Source organism: Rhineura floridana, chromosome 2 (assembly GCF_030035675.1).
Source record: "Rhineura floridana isolate rRhiFlo1 chromosome 2, rRhiFlo1.hap2, whole genome shotgun sequence".
NCBI classification, from domain to species: domain Eukaryota; kingdom Metazoa; phylum Chordata; class Lepidosauria; order Squamata; family Rhineuridae; genus Rhineura; species Rhineura floridana.
In genome coordinates, this window is record NC_084481.1 from 134,434,186 (window position 1) to 134,448,195 (window position 14,010).

General features: G+C 41.7%; 1 protein-coding gene across 1 annotated transcript in view; it reads left to right on the forward strand.

The window, feature by feature from the left end:
* SLC5A12 (solute carrier family 5 member 12) overlaps window positions 1–14,010 on the forward strand; it is a 50,557-nt gene that overhangs the window by 2,007 nt on the left and 34,540 nt on the right. The window lies entirely within an intron of this gene.

Consider the following 14,010-nt stretch of genomic DNA (forward strand, 5'->3'; position numbering starts at 1 on the left):
TCGGGGACCAGATAGAATGGCCTGGAGGGCCACATTCAGTCCACAGGCCTGAGGTCCTCCCCCCAAATATTAATATTGTATCAGTGCTGCACTAGTGACTGCATTGTTTTGACTTTGGTAGAAGAGTCAGGGATGAGTTTGACATATTAATGTAATGGCTGCTGATTGGACAGCAGCTGCCCATATAGAAACACACTTAGCCTTTGTTTTGCTGCCTCTTAACACTTCAGGCCAAGTCAGGAGATGTTAATGCACAGGACCTGGCTGCAGAGGTAAACTGAGCTGAGCTCAGCAACTGAGAAAAATGGAGATGAGGTTGAATCGAGGATACAGAGCTTTCAGTGGGGATTTGAGGTGGGACCGAATGAGGAAAAATAATTGGGGGAATCTGAGGGTAAAATAAGTTTCTGGAAGGAAAAAATTATTTTGGATAATGAGTTTTTGGGTTTGTGAAAACTAGTGGGAAGTGGATTTAGGGGTAATTAATTTATTTTAGTTATATTTTGAATTGTATTGCACAGACATGTGGTTTTTATTGTATATTTTGTCATTTCTATGGGTTGTAGACTGCTTTGAATACTGCAGTGTAGAAAGGCAGCATACAAATTAAAAATTAAAAAATGCAATACAATGCAATAAGAAGACAAGGAAATCCCTGCTGGGCCATATACAAGTCCATCTTGACCAGTAGTCTTCTTCCAACAGTGGCAAGCCAGGTAACTCTGGAAGATCACAAGCATGGCAAAAGAAGAAGTTGTTTGTCCCTAGCATTTGGTATTCAGTGACATACAGCTGTTCTGATACATACATCATCTGGTATTCAGAGACATGATAGCTAGCTAGCTAGCTAGATAGATAAGGAACATATGGTCCTCCGGATGTTGTAAGACTCCAACTCCAGGGATGATGGGAGCTGTAGTCCAGCAACATCTGGAGGAGAACATCTTTTCCTTCCCTGATAAATCCTCCATGAACTTGTTTAATCTTTTCTAAGTGGTTTTGTGATTTTTGTCTTGTTTTATGGTATTTTATGTTTTATTTTATTTGTATATATTGTTGTGCACCACTTTTATATTTCAAATGAGTGGTGATAACGATATATAAATAAAATATAAATAAATAACTATTGGATTTTTTAAAAAAAAACTTAGCTGAAGTGTTTATCTTTCAAGAACCCCCTCCTTTGTTGTGCAGTAACAAAAAACAATCCAGTGCTCTGTAGGCAACATTCTGGATAGCCTCACTGGACCTGGAGAAACTTAGAGATATATAGAAAATATAGCACAGACAAGGACAGAGTGACACAGGCCTTTGTAGGGTCCCAATCTGACTCAGGATGTAGTTGACCTTGTGCTTTGTCTTGGGAGGGAAGAGACTCTCAAATCACCCCAATTTGGCTCTATTTTTGGCTGCCACACTGAGCCAATGCACACTCCTAATACATATTTAATGTATCCTAGGTTCTGTCATAGACCTCCAAGCACTATGCTGGGGAATTATTCAATGCATTGATACTGGTAGTGGACTGATCCTCCACATTTTATTTATTTATTTTATTACATTTATATCCCCCTTTCTTTCATCAAGAAACCCAAAGCAGCATACATGTGGTTCCCAGGTGGTTTCCCATCCAGGCACTGACCAGACCCAGACCTGCTTAGCTTCAGCAAGGTGATGGCCTGATGTGCCTTCAGACCATACCCTGGCTGTCCAAACCAGGCCATAGAAATGATTCAAGTCTGTGTCATACCAGGCTGTGGAATTTGCATGATGAACTTTCTGTTATTAAATGAGGATATAACATTTCCTTTTTACAGGAACTCCCCTATATGAATCTGGCTTAGCACTGCTGTGAAAAAATGCCTTTTTCCTTGGTCTGCAGCTGCTGTGCAATTTCAGGGAAGTTGCTTGAACATAGTTCTCTCAGCACATTTATGACCTAGGGTACCTATGGGTCTTCTGAAAGACAATTGTTTCCTATGGTCTATTCTGGAAACACATTCGAATGAATAGAGATGAACTAAATCCAAATCACAGAATGATGCACAGCTCTCTTTTTCTGTTGCACCTTTTCATAAGCAAGCTTAAAATGAGTATGTGAAGTGTGAACAAGTTTAACAACCATTGAATAAAATGTGCCACTAGAAAATTCCAATGTCTCCAATGAAAGTGTCAATAACGACTGGCAGAGAGTGACAAAGGTCAAGCTTTATTAACTTCTCTAAATATAATCAGGACATTTGTGGCATGCAGAGAACATGGAAACCTTGTGACAACACTTTGGCAATATAAAATTAGATGAGTGCCTTTGGGAGAGAAAAAACTTGTGTCCTTTATAGCTTCAGGATGCATATTGAAACCCTGGCTTATTGTTCTGCTGACCTTCATTATAAAGAGATAAGGAAGTGTGTCTGCTTACTTGAGGAAGTAATCATTAATGAAAGCTATGCCTTTGAAAAGCCAAAGTCCTTTGCAATCCCCAGAGAGAAATCTTTAACTTGAACAATTATCGTATATTTGACTTGGATGTATCTTGTGCGCCAGATGTTCTTTTCCTTTTAACTCAGTAGTTAATATTACCCTCTCAGCTGTGCACTTGAAATCACAATTTGGACCATCCAAGTTTTTTGTATATTCCATATATTTTTTTCCATCAGCGGGAAAAAAAGAAACTGAAATGAGACTTGAAGAGGAAAAAAATTAAGCGAGGCTATGCTGAGACAAGTGATGCTTGTCTACCTTATTCTACCTTATTTTAGTATAAAAAGTTATTTGTTATCATATATTCAAAAGAAGGGAGAGCATAATTTTCTGTATGTCTGCTGCAGATAGGACAATAATAATAATAATAATAATAACCTTTTGAAAACAGCCATCCAGTTAAGACTGGAACCACTGCAAAGCAGCGCCATCCTCCACCAACTTGGATAGCTGCTCCAGAATAATACTATGGCAAAGTATATTATTTAACCTTATTTGTTAAGTCCCAAATGATGAGAAATTTCTAAGGAGCCCTATCCATTCATGAAGCTATTCCCTTGTTTCTAAAGGAAATTAATTGAACATAAGTATCATCTTTCTTACTTTGCTGCCAATTCTGTTCATTTCCCATTTTACAGATGGATTGTGCTGCCAGTCAAAATCTGCCTTGTGATTTCTTCTGATTTATGAAGCTGCTGTTTTCTTGAACTTGCATATGTACTGCTCTGTTATATTAACACCTCTGTAAATGATAAGGAGCACTAGAGATGCATGGCCAGGTTTTAATTTGAGCTAGGGTTTGACAAGGCTGAACTCCAGGACTTGTCCTGAATGGCAGAGTCTAAGGTCTAGAACAGGTAAATTAATAATAATGGGCTCCTGCTGGGAGGAAGGGCAGTATATAAATCAAATAATAAATAAATAAATAATAAAGGCAAGGATGCCTTTTAGTACATGCAGAGTGCCTTTTTGTCACCATCTTCTGAGCTTTGGGTAGAGAGTACCTAGGACAGAGGCTTTCAGGAGCCTTCGGTCCCAGCAAACGTAATGAAAACATATTCCTGGAAGACTAGCCCTTCAGGTTTCCCTGTACATGCAATCTTTTCTTTGGATGTTATGGAGAAGCAGCAGAAGCAAAAGATGGATGTGGGCTTGCATCTGTTTCTGGAGCTTCCACTAAAACATCCATAGCAGAAACTAATGCTTCTTTCTATCATTAATCGGAACTCACAATCTCATGGGGGCACATGCCCAAGCTCTCCTTTCAGATGTCAAAGCAGAAACTGTAAAAGCAGATGCTGAAGTCACTCTCATGTAGCCCCTTCGTCCATCAACTCTGGTATATGATAAACTTTTGTCCATCAAATAAAACCCTCTATGCTTTAAGAGTCCTAACTTATTCACACACATTCATATAATGTTCCACAAGAAAATGCACATGGAATGAAGCTTTGCTTCACAAGACAGATGGATTAGACCACTTTGGAAGGGAATCTCATCAGTAATACTGTTGCAGATTCATCCTGGCTGACAGGTGTATCCCTCTAATTATCCAGTGATCAAGGATTGATACAGTATATCAGGTGATATTTAAGAGGTATCATGGAATTGCTTGGTAACTTAGTGCTCTGTTGGCAATTATTAATATGAAATATTAAAAATAGAAATAGAGCAATGGAGAAGGGAGTTTTTGTGTGAGAACAATGAGGTGTAAAAAATTATAAAGTGCACCGATGCACAAAATAAATTGCATAGGCTGTTTAAAAATAAATGAAATCAGATACCTTTTCACTTGGCTTTCTAAAGTGATAAAAGTAGCACATTTTGAGGTCTTCTTAAAAGCCAGGACACAAGTACAAACAAAACAATGCAATAATTAATAAGATATGCTCTGGTTTTATGAGTAGATACTACCCCAGGAAAAAAACATTCTTTTCTTCTTGTGCTGACATAGTGATAAAAGAGAGTCATTTGAAGAAGAAAAAATAGTTGCAGAAAACGAAAGTGTAGCATCCACAGTTATTTGGAATGATGCATACTTTTCTTTGTGGACTAAAAGAATTTCTGCAGAACAAACCAAAATGTGTAAGTAGGTTCCAGGGTTCACATGTGTTGAAAGCATTTGACTGATCAAATCCTCTGGGGGCCATCACAAAGTTTCAGCCACTATTAAAAAACAAGATCCTTTCATTCTTTCTTTTCTTATTTGTAGAGTGCTTCCAAATAGCAGTGGTTGGTGGCTCTGATGTCAGTGAGGCAATGATTTGAAAATTCAGACTAAAACCTAGAGCGGATTCGCTGTCCTACTGACATTGGAGTTACCAGTCCCCACTGCTTCCAAACTGTTGTTGTTTTGGCGTAGGGTTCGATCACATACTGGCAAATTCAGCTTGGGCATAATATACTTGATTATGAGGGCTTGCGCAACAAACCAGCTTCTACAGAAAATGAGAGTTTTTGTGATAAGAAAACTGATGGGAAAATGCACTGGGAAGTGTGGGATAACACTTACTTTGATGCAATATCATCTAACCTCCCTGCAAACAAATCAGAATTAATGGCCATTATGTTGTCTAATCTATGTGCAAACAAATCAGCTCAATACACAGGTCATCTGGAAGCATCCCTAAATACTGCAATAGGAAAAGGCAAGGAGAATCTAACTAGGCTTTTTGCTAGTTCTATGAGGTGGTTTCCCCTACTGCCATGAGGGGGCTGTGCTTAGATTCATGCACAGGAGCCATTGGTGCGCACTCCTGATTCCATTTGGGTAGACTTATTTGAGTCTGCCCAGTCCCTGTAACAGCAGTGGCAGTTTTCTTGAGTCATCCCCACTGCAGGAATCAGGGCTGCTACATATGTATTGGCCACATGGAGGTGCTGGTTCATACAAACTATGCCTCCTTGTCAGCCAAACCCACCTGTGAACTCCAAATAAGAATGAAGTGAGCGTCTGAGAATTTTACCAAACCCTAGCCTGAAGTGATCAGGTCGGGGCTACCTTAGTAATAAACTGAACTTTACAATGCACCATCACCAGTTCAGTTTTCAAATCACAGTCTTTCTGAAACATTAGCTTAAAGAACCTAAATGTTAAAACATCAATTTCTAAACTCATGGTTTGCCAGCATGCACACAATGGCTGTAAATAAGAATATAGTAAACATTTATGATGTTTTCGTAATCATAAATAAGCCTTATACTATATGGGTCATATGTCTAGTCTAGTTAAGACAATAAAGTTTCTAAACCCTGTGTATTGCATCACAAGAAATGCATATGCTTTGTTGCACTTTAATCACTTTTGACTTTTAAGATCTTATAGACTTGCAGTTGTATGACTGGAAACTACCACTGAATGTGTAGTCAGAAAAAGGTGTCATGTTTAGCAAGTATTTGGAGTGCCAATCTTGTATTCATCTGTTACCTATAGAAGTCAGTATGGGATTATAAAAAATGCAGTATGTAAATATTGAGCCTACAACACAACAGTTGTCAAGATCATTATACAGCCACGAGAGTGGTTGTATTCTATAGCCAGCATGAAGTTTTCACATTCTGCAATGTTACATTGAAAATACCTCCCATGTCATTCTGATGCTTCCCATAAGCTCATTTCAAAACAAAACCTTACAAAATTTATAGTCTTAAACTCAGAAACTCTTGTTTAACAACCCTCTAAATTTTCATGGTGATACACAAAACAGAGAGAATAGAGAGTTCAAAGTCTAAAAAGAGAGGGGAAAAAACCCAGACCCCTTTTGGACTTTTTTCTGTCAGAGTTCTCATATTATTATTATTATTATTATTAATTACATTTGTATACCGCCCCATAGCCAAAACTCCCTGGGCGGTTTACAACAATTAAAAACATTAAAAACAAATATACAAATTTAAAAACACTTAAAAAAACAATTTAAAAACATATGCTAGAATGCCTGGGAGAAGAAGAAATTCTTGACCTCATAATCTGTTGAAATTCATTAAAAATCAGCCATGTTCACAGAGTACCTGTACTCCTATTACTGACCTTGCCCCACATTCTGAACTTCATTTAAAAGTTAAAAAAAATGCCTGGCTGATTTTAAATTAATTTAAGAAACTTTGCCTTGAACTCAATGATAGTGTCAGGCATGCTCAGTAAGAACCAACTGTCAGTGTTCCAAAAGCCAGACTCCCAGCTGCTGGGCTTGCCTAATCAGGGGGCCACACCCAGACCAGACTTTGATTTCATGTGATACAGTCATGGCTTCCCCAGAGGATCCTGGGAAGTGTAGTTGGTGAAGGGTGCTGAGAGGAGACTCCTATTCCACTGACATTGCTCCAGTGGTCAGACTGGTTTAACAGTCAGTCACTCTGATTGAAGGTCTGTGAGGGGAACAGGGCATCTCCTACCGACTCTCAGCACCCTTCACTAACTACACTTCTCAGGATTCTTTGAGAGAAGCCGTGACTGTCCAAAGTGAAATAAAGGCCTGGTGTGAATGTGGCCAGTAACAGCTTTGGTTTAAATTTGGATAGGAGTCTACATGTGCCTACTTTTCACAATGTTTTCCTTTTGGAAAGGAAAGGGGCTTCCTCTCTGTCCAGTGCTCACCCCCATCTCCTACCCTCCCCCTCCTCCTACCCTTCCTGCCCCTCCCCCAGGTCAGTGTTGGACTATGACCTGGGAGACCAGGGTTCAAATCCTCACACAGCCATGAAGCTTACTGGTTGACCGTGGGCCAGTCACTGCCTCTCAGCCTCCGAGGAAGGCAATGGTGAAACCGCCTCTGAATACAGCTTACCATGAAAACCCTATTCATCGGGTCGCCATAAGTTGGGATTGACTTGAAGGCAGTCCATTTCCATTTTCAAAAATGATTGCACAGAAATATATCCCATTGAACACAAAAAGTATGCACATGATCAAACCCACCCTCCCTTCTCTTCCCTCCTATCCCCTCTCACTTGCTGCTTCCCTCCCCCTTTCTTTGCCCCTCCCTCCCCATCCCCTTCCAATCCCCTCCTTCCCCTTTCCCCTCCTCCCCTCCCCTCCCCTTCCTCCTCCTCTTGGTCAGTTTTACCTATCTTAAGCATGATTGCATTGGAGTAAATACCATTGAACTCTATAAGCATGCAAATGATCAAACCTCCCCCTTCCTTTGCCCCCCTCCAATCCACTCCTCCCCCTCCTCCTCCCCCATGGTCAGTTTTACCTATCCTAACCATGTTTTTACAGGAGTAAATCCCATTGAACTCAATAAGCATGCAAATAATCAGACCTGCCTTTCCCCTCCTTCCCCTCTCCTCTCCCTTCCTCCTCCCTTCCCCTCTTCATTCTTCCTCCTCCCCTGCCCACTCCAGCCCTCCGTCCCTCTCCCTGGTCAGTTTTAACATCCTAAGCATGATTGCACAGGAGTAAATCTGACTGAACTCAATAAACATGCAAATGATAAAACCTGTCCTCCTCCTCCTCCTTCCTGCTCCCATCCCCCCTCTCCCCTCTGCCCTTCCTCCCCTCCTTCCACCTCCTCCTCCCCTCCCCATCCCCTCCGGTCAGTTTCACCTATCCTAATCTTCTCCCCCCCTTTAGGATGCACACCTTAACATGGTGAGGGGGTTTGAGAGTGTTGAACAAGCTGAGAGCAATGCTTTCAGGAGTCTAGATCAAGAGGCTAGACTCCTAGCAGGGGCACCCAAGGAGGAATGGTCAAAGCTGAGACACCACACTAAGATGCATCCAAACTCAGAGGAAGGCAATGGTAAACCACCTCTGAATACCTCTTACCACGAAAACCCTATGAACAGAGTATCCAAAATGCAACATGAGATAGTGCTGGAAGATGAGACCCGCAGGTCAGAAGGCATTCACTGAGCTACTGGGGAAGAACAAAGGACAAGTACGAGTAGCGCTGTGACTAATGACGTAGCTGGGTCAAACCCGAAAGGAAGCCCAGAGGCTGATGCGCACAGGTGCAAAAGGAGAGTCCGGAGGTGTATGACGCACACAATAGGAAGATCTGAACAGGGTGGTTCATGACAGATGGTCTTGTAGGTCACTGATTCATAGGGTAGCCATAAGTCGTAATCGACTTGAAGGCACACAGCAACAACAACAATCTTCTCCCAGGCATTTTAGCATGTGTTTTTAAATTGCTTTTTAAATATGTGTGTTTTAAATTTGTATATTTGTTTTTTATGTTTTTAATTGTTGTAAACTGTCCAGAGAACTTTGGCTATGGGGCGGTATATAAATACAATAAATGATGATGATGATGATGATGATGATTGCAGGGAAGTAAATCCCACTAAACTCAATCAGCATGCAAATGATCAATCCATTCTCAACAAACTTGCACAGGATCCCATTTCTTATCTCCCAGATTATAATCAGAGAAATTCACTAATAGGCAAAAAACCTGGTGGTTTAAGAACATACCTATACCCCACAGATATTTCTATCAAACGTTAAAAAGCAGGAAAATTGGGTAGCTATAGTGAATGCACCAGGGGAGCAAGCAAGAGGGGGAGAAGGAGGGCAGGTTTGATCATTTGCATGCTTATTAAGTTCAATGGGATTTACTCCTGTGCAATCATGGTTAGGATAGGTAAAACTGACCATGGCGGAGGAGGAGGAGGAGGGGAAGGGAGAGTAGAGGGAAGGAAGAAGGGAAAGAGGGGAGCAGAAGGAGGAGGAGGGGAAGGAGGGGATTGAAGGGGGAGGGAAGGAGCAAACGGGAGGTGATGGGAGGGAGGAGGAGGGGAGGGCAGGTCTGATCATTTGCATACTTACTGAGTTCAATGGGATTTACTCCCATGCAATATTATTGGGTGGTTTACAATAACTAAAAACATTAAAAACAAATATACAAATTTTAAAACACATCTTTTAAAAACAATTTAAAACACAATTTAAAACAATTTAAAACACATACTAAAATGCCTGGGAGAAGAGGAAAGTCTTGACCTGGCTCCAAAAAGATAACAGCGTTGGCACCAGGCGCACCTCGTCAGGGAGATCATTCCATAATTTGGGGGCCACCACTGAGAAGGCCCTCTCCCTTGTTGCCAGACTCACAGCTTCCCTCCAAGTAGGCACCTGGAGGACAGCCTTGGATGTTGAGCATAGTGTACGGGTGGGTTCATATCAGGAGAGGTGTTCCATCAGGTATTGTGGTCCCAAGCTGTGTAAGTTTTTATAGGTTAAAACTAGCACCTTGAATCGAGCTCAGAAACATACAGGCAGCCAATGCAAGCGGGCCAGAATTGGTTTTATATGTTCGGACCGTCTGGTCCCTGTTACCAATCTGGCTGCTGCATATTGCACAAGCTGCAGTTTCCGAACCATCTTCAAAGGCAGCCCCATGTACAGCGCACTGCACTAATCTAGCTTGGAGTTTACCAGAGCATGGACCACTGAAGCCAGGTTATCCCTGTCCAGATAGGGGCATAGATGGGCCACCAACCGAAGTTGGTAGAAGGCACTCCGTGCCACCAAGGCTACCTGAGCCTCAAGTGACAGAGACGGTTCTAGGAGAACCCCCAAGCTACAAACCTGCTTCTTCAGGGGGAGTGCAACCCCATCCAGGACAGGTTGGACATCCACCATCCGGTCAGAAGAACCACCCACTAGCAGCATCTCAGTCTTGTCTAGATTGAGCCTCAGTTTATTAGCCCTCATCCAGTCCATTGTTGCAGGCAGGCACCGGTTCAGCACATTGACAGCCTCACCTAAAGATGAAAAGGAGAAATAGAGCAGCATACTGATGGCAACGCACTCCAAAGCTCTGGATGACCGCACCTAATGGTTTCATGTAGATGTTGAACAGCATGGGGGACAGAACTGACCCCTGTGGAACCCCATACTGGAGAGTCCAGGGTGCCGAGCAATGTTCCCCAAGCACCACCTTCTGGAGCCAACCCGTCAAGTAGGAGCGGAACCATCGCCATGCAGTACCTCCCACTCCCAACTCAGCCAGTCTTCCCAGAAGGATACCATGGAAAGCCTCTGAGAGATCAAGAAGAATCAACAGAGTCACACTCCCCCTGTCTCTCTCCCGACAAAGGTAATCATACAGGGCGACTAAGGCTGTTTCCATGCCAAAACCAGGCCTGAAACCTGACTGAAATGGATTCAGATAATCGGTCTCATCCAAGAGTGTCTGGAGCTGGCCTGCTACCACTCATTCCAGGACCTTGCCCAGGAATGGAACATTTGCTACCGGCCTATCGTTATTAAGATTTTCTGGGTCCAGGGAGGGTCCCTTCAGGAGTGGTCTCACTACTGCCTCTTTCAGGCAGCCAGGGACCACCCCGTCTCGCAGAGAGGCATTAATCATTTCCCTGGCCCAGCCGGCTGTTCCATCCCTGCTAGCTTTTATTAGCCAAGAAGGGCAAGGATCCAGCACACAAGTGGTTGCATGAACCTGTCCAAGCACCTTGTCAATGTCCTCAAGCTGTACCAACTGAAACTCATCCAAGAAATCGGGACAAGGCTGTGCTCTGGATACCTCGCTTGATTCACCTGCTATAACACTGGAGTCTAAGTCCTGGTGGATGCTAGAGATTTTATCCTGGAAGTGCCTAGCAAATTCATTACAGTGGGCCTCCGATGGTTCTGCTATGTCCCTGGGGCCAGAGTGTAATAGCTCCCAGACAATTCTGAAGAGCTCCGCTGGGTGGCAGATTGATGATTTGATAGTGCCAGCAAAATAATGTTTTTTTGCTGCCCTCACTGCCCCTAAATACAGCTTACCATAGGCGCTTAGCAGTGTATAATTGCATCCACTAGGAATTCGTCTCCATCTGCACTCAAGCCGTCTCCTGTATTGTTTCATCGCTCTCAGCTCTGGGGTATACCATCTCTCTTTTTTTACACTCTCAATTCTCTCTGATTGTTTTGTGTATCGCCATGAATATTTAGAGGGTTTTTAAGCAAGCGTTTCTGAGTTCAGGACTATAAGTTTTGTAAGGTTTTGTTTTGAAATGAGCTTATAGGCAGCATCAGAATGGCATGGGGTATTTTCAATTTAACGCTGCAGAATGCAAAAATTCCATGCTGACTATAGTATACAGCCACTTTTGTTGCTATATAATACTGAGTGGACAATATAGTGCTGGAACTGTGAATAGTCTTTGCACAGCAGCAGCAGTATCAATGAAAAAAGTGGGCCACTTTTTCATGTGAGTTCAGTTACAATTGGTCTTACCTAGAACTCAGTTATCAACAAAATCTGAAAACAGATAGTAAATGTTGAACATTTGAAAGTCTGGCCATTCCAGCCAGCTCAAATTGCTTGCAAGAGGGACATCTAATCATTTTTACTGTTAAACCCTGTCTGTTGCACAATATGTTGCACCTAAGATATTCTCTTCCAATTAACTTAAGATATTGGTTATGCATTAACACAGTGATAAGGATTCACTTTACGTGGAGGTACATTTACCAATATGGGGGGGGGAGGACCAGAAAGTAAAGTATTAGCTTATTGGAAGATTAAAAAATGGCACAATTTTTATATTTGCTGAACCAAGTACAAGACTAGAACAAACGGCCTTTGAGGCTCAGGTATTTTACTAAGAGGTTGATGGAATATGGAAAGCATTGTAAATGAATAATGTGAATGAGAGCCAGTGGGGCGTAGTGGTTAGAGTGTTGGACTACGACCTGGGATACCAGGGTTCAAATCCCCACACAGCCATGAAGTTCACTGAGTGAATTTGGGCCAGTCACTGCCTCTCAGCCACAGAGGAAGGCAATGGTAAACCACCTCTGAAGACCGCTTACCATGATAACCCTTTTCATAGGGATGCCATAAGTTGGAACTGACTTGAAGTCAGTCCATTTCCATTTTATATTGTTCAGATCAATCTGTAGCAATACATTCTGGAAATACATAAAAGACAGAGAGATATTTTCTCTCCCCCCCCCCATTTTTTATTTTATTGCTGAGATATCTTTTCTAACGTTTGAGAGCCACTAACAGGAAATTACCAGAAGATATTAATAGTTTAATTTTTCATCATTTGTTATGAAAAGAGTTAATAGATACTTCTGACAATCTGCTGAGTTGTACTGTGCTCAACTTGATATTCATTGTCCAAGAACAGAACTCTCTGCGTGTGGGTTGTGAAGTTAATGTTCTCTAACAAATCCCAAATGGTATTTGGCCTGAAGACCTCCTTGATGTAATGGAATGGCATTACCAATCTCAGGTTTTTCTATAAGTTGTTAATTATACTTTGCAGATTTCATATTAACATGGGTATGTGTGTGACTCCAGTAAAACAGTTCCATTCAGACTGTTTTCTGCTGTACTAGTTGAAGAACTATGCAGACAAATCCAAGTACCCAGCAGTGCACACTTGGAAATTAAAATGTAACTGAGGCAGGTACTGGACCAAAGGGGAAAAATAAGCAAATCTAATTAGATTTTCCTGTGTGTAATTCAGTCCTGAGATAAATGTATTAAATATTTTAACCAAAACTGGTAGGTTTTATCTTTCTTTTCCAATAATCCTGAACATAACACAACGCAACTTAAAAAAATATTGCCTTGTCATGAACAAATATCTACTTTAATATTGAAACAAAAAGAATACATATACAATTTTCCTAAACCATAATTATTGCATCATAATGTGAACTTGATGGAATGGCTTTAAATGCTGCAAAATTCATTGGCAATAACTTCTTTTTAAAAAAGCAGGTATGGATAAATCTACTTCTCAATGAGGCGTTTAGCTAATTTTTTCACTTCAGACTGCTGATTACAAATCAATCAATTAATGAAAAATCATTTCACATAGCAAAATGAAATATCATGGAGAAAGGGTCCTAGCTTCTTAGCCATCTTCCTAACACCTACTCTTCTGTAGGGCGTTACCCTTCCCCACACACAGCATGGAAAACTCAATCATGTGAGCCCCCTGCCTGGGGCTACAGCTCAGACCACCTCAGTAAGAACAAGACCTCAGTTTTGCAGTAACAAAACACTTTGGTCAAGATCCAGTCCTTCTGTGGGTGAAAGGAAGGGCAGAGTGGATCTGCGTGTGAAAGACTTGGAGGCTGTCAAGCAAGAGGCACTTGACAAGCAAGGAGGTGGGGTGAGACAGAGGAAGAAGATAGGCTGGCTGGCTTATTCCTCCTTCTTCTCTCCCCCTTAATCCCAATTGCTCATCTTGGTGGTTCAACCACAGACTCAGGCCCTTATGCAGAGAGAGGTACTTAGAGTGTGAATACACTACACGAGCATGACCTCTACTACACACAAATGCAGCTAACTGTAAAGTCTGTACAAACCAGAATGTTGCAAGCTGAAGACTAAAGGATGTTCCATAATATGTTTTTAGGAGGGACAATTCCTGTTTTCTAGTACTTTTACATCATGTGAATTTGCTTGATCTACCTTTCTTAAGAATTCAGCTCCTTCCTTTGGTAGGAAGGGGATAGATGACTTTAGTTTGCATGCATGCTCATGTTCATGAACCTCTTCCCTTCCAGTCACCATAACCACCTATCCAGACTGTAAAATGTTGCTGAATGCG